Genomic DNA, 7053 nt, shown 5'->3' with positions numbered 1-7053 from the left:
GGATCAGCTTTTCTAGAGAAAGTTCATAATGAGAAGAACTCATCTGAAGAAGGAAGAAGAAGTTCATAATGAGAAGAACTTGTTAAACCTTTTACATGAATTCATTAATTGATGGATCAGCTTTTCCAGAGAAAGTTCATAATGAGAAGAACTCATCTGAAGAAGGAAGAAGAAGTTCATAATAAGAAGAGTTTGTTCAACCTTTTGCTCAAATCCATCATTTGATGGATCAGCTTTTCCAAAGAAAGTTCATAATGAAAAGAACTCATCTGAAGAAGGAAGAAGAAGTTCATAATGAGAAGAACTTGTTCAACCTTTTACATGAATTTATCAATTGATGGATCAGCATTTCCAGAGATGTTCATAATAAGAAGAACTCATCTGAAGAAGGAAGAAGAAGTTCATAATAAGAAGAACTTGTTCAACTTTTTGCATAATTCTATCACAGAAGGAGATAGATTAGCATCAGCCTTTCTAGAGAAAGTTCATAATGAGAAGAACTCATCAAGAGCTTATTCAACCTTTTGAATAACTCTATCACAGAAAGAAAAAGGTCAACATCATCCCCAGCGGAAAGTTCATAATAATAAGAACTCATTTGAAAGAAATAGAAGAATTTATTCAATATCTCCTTTATGATCAAGTGAAGCCAAATGGATAAAAAATTTTATTATCTTTTCATCTTTGCCCTATTCTTGTTAACACAAGAATGAGCAAAGAGGGGCAGCTGAAGATACTAATTTTTTACCCATATTATTTTATTTATTATTATAATTATAATTATTATTTTTATAATTATTATAAATATTATTATTATTATTATTATTATTATTAAATACATATATAAATAATAATAAAAAATATGCAAGCCCAATAAACCGGCCCAATTACAAATGGCCCATCAAACCCTAACAGATTAGGGTTTCCATCTTCTCAGCTGCCTCAGCTTGCTGCCGTTGGATCTGGCAAGATCCAACGGTCCAGATGGCTCCAGATACAAACCCTAGGGTATGATACCCTAGGGCCACGCGGCCGTCGCTGCTGCTCTCGCCGCCTCCACCGCTGCCACGTCCCAACCGAAGGCTCCAGAAGCTCCAACGCCAGCCGTCCACGCCATGGCTAAGGGGTGAGTCACCACTGGTAGTCTGGTGACTCACCGAAACCCATTCTTCGGACCGGTCCGATGACCACACCGGTGGTGGCTATAAAAGCCACCACCCGAACCTGCAAGGAAAAAAAAAGACGAAGACAGAGAAAAGAGAGACAGAAAATACACAGAGAGAAGAGAAATACAAAAAAAAACAAAAAAAACAAAACACTACCAACGATCTCAACAACAACGCAGCAAAGAAACAGAAAAGAAAGAAAAAGGAAGAAGAGAAACTCACCGAGGAAGCCCGACCACCGGATCTCACCAAAAACCTTCGAAAATACCGAAGGTATTTCTTTGGATTTGCTCCGATTGGGAGCTATTTAGGAGAAACTAACGCCAGGACCGTCCTTAGGACGGTCCGATCTACCCAATAGTATAAAAATAAACTTTTCCGGCCACCAGATGCGGTGGCCGGCGGTGACGGTCACGGCGGCAGACGGTTGCCGTCAGGTGACCGGCTTCCCTCCGATGAGGGAAGCTAGAGAGAGGCCAGAGCTCTCTCTGCTTTGAGAGAGAAAGAAAAAAAATGAAATGAAGGCTGGCCCTTCGGGCCAGCCGTTTTGGACCTTTTATAGTCCTTCCCGAACGACGTCGTTTCGGGAAGGACTATGCACGTAATTAAAAAATAGTTAAATCCTTTCCGCTGTCCTCCGAACTTGTAAACTTTACATTTTAGTCATTAAATCGAATTCATAATACTTTTAATTTGATCTCGAAATTTTAATTTTATTTATTTTAGTCCTTTTGATTAAAATAATATATTTAGGATAAATAACAAAATTAATCCCTTAATTTTAATAAATAATATTTTAATCCCTAGTTTATATTTTTAATTTATTTTATTCTAATATCCGAATTTTAGATAAGTTTATTTTAGTCACTAAAATTATAGAATAAAGAAATAGCATGTTTAATCCCTATAATTTTGATTAATTATGAATTAGATTTTTAATTTTATTTTTACTATAATTTAGTCATTTATTTTAAATGTTTTCATTTATTTTAAGTATATCGTTCTAGTTGTATTTTTATTGTTTTAATTTTACTTGTTTATTTATTTAAATATTTTTATAGTCATAAATATATATATAATAAATAAATATTTATTTCAAATAAATTATTTTAATATTTATTTTTCAATATCGAAGAAAAGGACAGTCTTAATACAACTGGATGTCCTATTCTGGTATTTTAAAATTAAATATTATAAAAAAATATTATTTAATTTTATGTAAATTAATCAATATCAAAGAAAAGAGCTGTCTTAAGGCACCTAGAAGTCCTTTTCTGATATTTTTTAAATAAATATTTTTATAATTTTGAAATAATAGGATTATAAATTAAATATATTTTAAATTTTTAATATTTTAAATAATAGAGACAATTTATAATTAAAAAGTACCAATTTTGGGCGTTGTAGGGGTGCTAATCCTTCCCTGAACGTAACCGACCACGAATCCCTTTTTATTATTAAAAAGAACGAATTTTTGGTTATAAACGCAGATCAGTTCATTTTTTAATTGATGTTTTCTTAAAACTCTTTTAAAGAAAATAATTTTTAGGTATTCGACCTACCTGATCCAAAAGGCCGATGGCGACTCCCAAATTATTTTCAAAATTATTTATTAACATCAATTTCCCCGCCAAGAATAATATTTCGTGCCCGGACGAAAACCGGTTACGACAGCTTGGCGACTCCGCTCGGGACTGGTCAAACTTTTAAAAATCAATTATAAATTGTCTCTATTAATTAAAAATTAAAAATTCATATATTTAATATTTAATTCTTTCTTTTCAAAATTTTTATATTTACTTATTATTTTCATAATATTTATATGTTTTATTTTATTTGCAAGTATTTTATTTCATTATTTTTTTTTTGTCAAAGGTTTGAATATTTCTCCTCACACACAACACTTGCATTGCATAACATAAAGCTCTATAATTGAGTTGTCCCTTTTAAGTGGGAGTGAAAGCGACGTCTTCGTGAGAATTTATTCTCCGTGTCAGACCTAGCAAGTAACTTTCGGGGTTCATAGACTCTATGTTTTCGTGAGAATTTATTCTCCGTGTCAGGCATAGAGAAATGTATCCCCTCGAATTGAACTCGATCCATTTTAGTCTGTGATGGACTAGAATTGAGGGTTAGCAACCCAAGGGGGCACTAACAAGGACAATTCGGGTACCTTTATTCTTAGATCTGAAACCCTGCATATAAAACCCTAGAAACTCTTCCGATCTGAAATCATGCCGAAATTTTGTCCAAAATAGGTGTATACACAGGAGAAATGAATTCTAACTTTCTAGTTTATTTTTTTTTACTGATTAAATTACATGTATATTTAAATTATTTAAATTTAGAAAAGCATGTTTAAATAAAAATTTAGGTAAATGTTGTTATTAATTTTCTTTATTATGTAAACTAATTTACTTTCTTTTTGTGTGTTCTTTATTTTTCTGTTTGCATAACATCATACAGGATAAAAGGCATTGATCCTTGTGTTAATTGTCTCATTGGAAAGCCTTCATCTATGGATAAAAAAGGTTCAAATCAAGTAATTCTAAACTCAGAAGTAAGACAGTGGGCTGAGGACTTACAAAGACAAGAAGGAGACAGTCTGCAGGATGATTATGTATCCGACTTGGCCAGTTATGCTCCAGTTTCGCTAAAAAGAAATGATATGCAAGATTTGCGAAGTATTTGGGAAAGTTGGGATTCAAACAAAAAATTGCAGTTTTATCAGACATACGGAGACATCCCATATTTGCTCTATGTCGAAGTTGATGATGAATTACTCAGAGCCCTAGTTCAATTCTGGAATCCAGGGTATAATTGCTTCACTCTCAATAAAGAGGATTTGGTCCCTACTATTGAAGAGTACACAACTTTACTACATATAGATGGGGTTTTGGAGAATCGAATCTATTCAAAGTCAATTAAAACTCAACCCTTTCGAGTTAAATTAGCCAAGATTGCCGGGGTACGAGAAGAATGGGTGGCATCCCGTACAAAACAAAAAGGCGAAAGCGAAGGCATTGCTTGGACCAACATTAAAGAACTTATTCAGAGTCATCCAGATATTAAAGTACGATTCGATTTATTTGCTCTGGGTATGTATGGTATGGTCATCTTCCCAAAAGTATTGGGATATGTTGAAGCTGCAGTGGTAGATTTGTTTGAACAGCTACCGAAAAAGATTAATCCTGCTTCTGCAATCCTAGCAGAGACCTTCAGATCGTTAAATGCTTGTAGAAATCTAGGAGGTGGACGATTCTCCGGGTGTACCCAGTTGTTATATGTTTGGATCCGTAGTCATTTCTGGAGGACAGAAAAAGTTTCATACCGACGCTTTAATACGGATTATTCACCATTAAAAGAATTTCTGGAGCAGGAATGGCCGAAAGAAATTAAGAAAGATATGTGGATTAATGCCTTTCGAAATCTGCAAAGCAATGACGTTGTTTGGCGAGCCCCGTGGCAAATCCAAAGGGAATTCTTTTACCGATGTGGTGATTATAATTGGATAATGCTGCTCGGATTATGGGGAGGAATTGGATATGCACCACTTCTGGTCATAAGACAGTATGAAGGTCGTCAATTTGTACCTGTCACTGCTGGATTACAGTCATCTGAGTTCGCATTCCATAGCAAAAATTATAAAAGAAGTATCATGGAAGTCGTTACAGCTTGGAAAACAACTTTTTGTATCCGAGCTAAAGCAGCAAAAGAAATGCTAACTCCTGATTATGAAGAATGGAGATCCGCCATAAAAAATGAAAATATTCCTCTACCAGATCAAAAAGAGGATATCTCTATGGGAGATCGCATTAAGGTGGTTCCATCAGAGATTGAAATCCTGAGAGCTGAGTTTGAAGCAGAAAGAGAAGGATGGTCGAAAGAATTAGAGCAAACTCTTGAAGGAACGAATGAACAATGGCAAAAGTCAACTGATTTCTATGTTGAAAGAAGTGAAGAAAGAAGTAATATGGTGTTCGAGGCCATGGTACAAATGAGCGAAGTTGCTAGATATGTTGGGGAACTAGCTGTTGAAGCCAAAATAATTGAGCATCACGTTGATCCAGTTTCTAAGTGCGGAAAGAAGGTGTCATGGTTAATTAAAGAAATTATAGAGCTTAATAGGAAAGCTACGCCTTATCTGTAGTTATGAACTATTATAAAGAAACTTTTGTATGCCGATGAAAGTTGTTCTTTGACATTTAACTTTTTGGGATCAATACCTTTTTTGCATACATACATTTTGCATACATTCATCATTCATTTCATAATTTTTTATGAATATGTTTTTTATTTTATTAAGATAAAATTCATTAATTAAAATTTGGAAAAAATAATATTAAAAGATTTTTCAATCGCAGTTATTCTGGCCAAAAGAGAAATACAACATCACTACGGTACTAGACAAGCTACTAAGAGAATTATGGAGGATAAAATACAACGTATTGAGGAACAGCATAATAAAGAACAAGCAGAAATGAGAATGAAGCTGGAGAAAATTGAAGCCAATATTGCAAATTCACAAGACAGCATGATGTAGAAAATAGAGGACATGTTTAAAAGGCAGGCTATCAGTGGGAAAATGCATGAAAATCCTGTATCTTTCGACCAAGAACCCATATATCCTCTAGGTTTTCCACCAGAACCAATTTATCATTCTGGTACTACACCTATACAAATCAATGCTTGTACATCTGCATTACAAGAAGCCAAACCACATGAAAATCAACAAGTGGATCCTGCATCTTCAAGCAAAAATCCGCTTATATCAGATGTGAAAATAGGGGATTTTAATACTGAGCATTTGATCCCAGATTTGAATGAGCTAAATGAGAAACAAAAAGTAAATGAAGAATTGACCAGACAGATCAAGAGCTTAGAAGAACGAATGAAATCCGTGGAAATAACTGAATCATTCTATGGGTTTGATGCTAGTGAGTTGAGTTTGGTTCCAGACTTAATCCTCCCCATCAAGTTCAAAGCTCCTGAATTTGATAAATATGACGGTACTACATGCCCTTCATCCCACATTACTATGTTTTGTCGCAGAATGGCAGGATATGTGAAAGACGAGAAATTGTTAATTCACTGCTTTCAGGATAGTTTGACAGGACCGGCTTTAAAATGGTATACTCAATTGACCAAAGCCAACATTAGATCCTGGAAAGATTTGGCTAAAGCATTTTTAGAGCAGTATTGCCACGTGACATACATGGTTCCTGATAGATGGACTCTCCAAAATTTGGAGAAAAAGAATAATGAAACATTCAGACAGTATGCCCAAAGATGGCGTGACACGGCGGCCCAAGTTCAACCACCTTTGTCAGAAAAAGAGGCCACAGTAATATTTGTTCATACATTGAAGGCTCCTTATTTAAATCATCTAATGGGGAATGCAACCAGAAATTTTGCATATTTGGTCATTTCGGGAGAACTCATTGAAAATGTCTTGAAAAGTGGCAAAATTGAAACAAATGAAGGGTCTAGTTCCAAAAGACCTACGTACCAGAAAAAGGAGAATGAAGTCAACAATGCCAATTCTTACAGCAAGGATTCATCGAAAAGTGTTACAATAACCCAGCCAAGGGTTAAGAAAGAAGAAACAAACACTAATCGAGCATATTCCAGAGGATCTCGAAAGGAAAATGAAAGGTTGTCTTTTACACCTTTACCAGTACCATATGCTGAGATCTATGATTCACTGTTAAAAGCAGATGTCATACGGCCCTATCCTTTGGTTCCCATGCAACCACCATTCCCTCCTTGGTATGATACAAAGGCTCACTGTGTTTATCAAGAAGGAATCACGTGTCATTCTATTGAAAACTGTTTGGCATTCAAAAGGGTGGTTCAAAATTTGATCAACACTGGGAAGTTGGAATTC

The sequence above is a fragment of the Hibiscus syriacus genome, unplaced genomic scaffold (assembly GCF_006381635.1).
Source record: "Hibiscus syriacus cultivar Baekdansim isolate YM2019G1 unplaced genomic scaffold, ASM638163v2 tig00112000_pilon, whole genome shotgun sequence".
Classification (NCBI taxonomy): Eukaryota; Viridiplantae; Streptophyta; class Magnoliopsida; order Malvales; family Malvaceae; genus Hibiscus; species Hibiscus syriacus.
The sequence above is the reverse complement of the archived record's forward strand: the minus strand, read 5'-3'. Positions refer to the sequence as shown.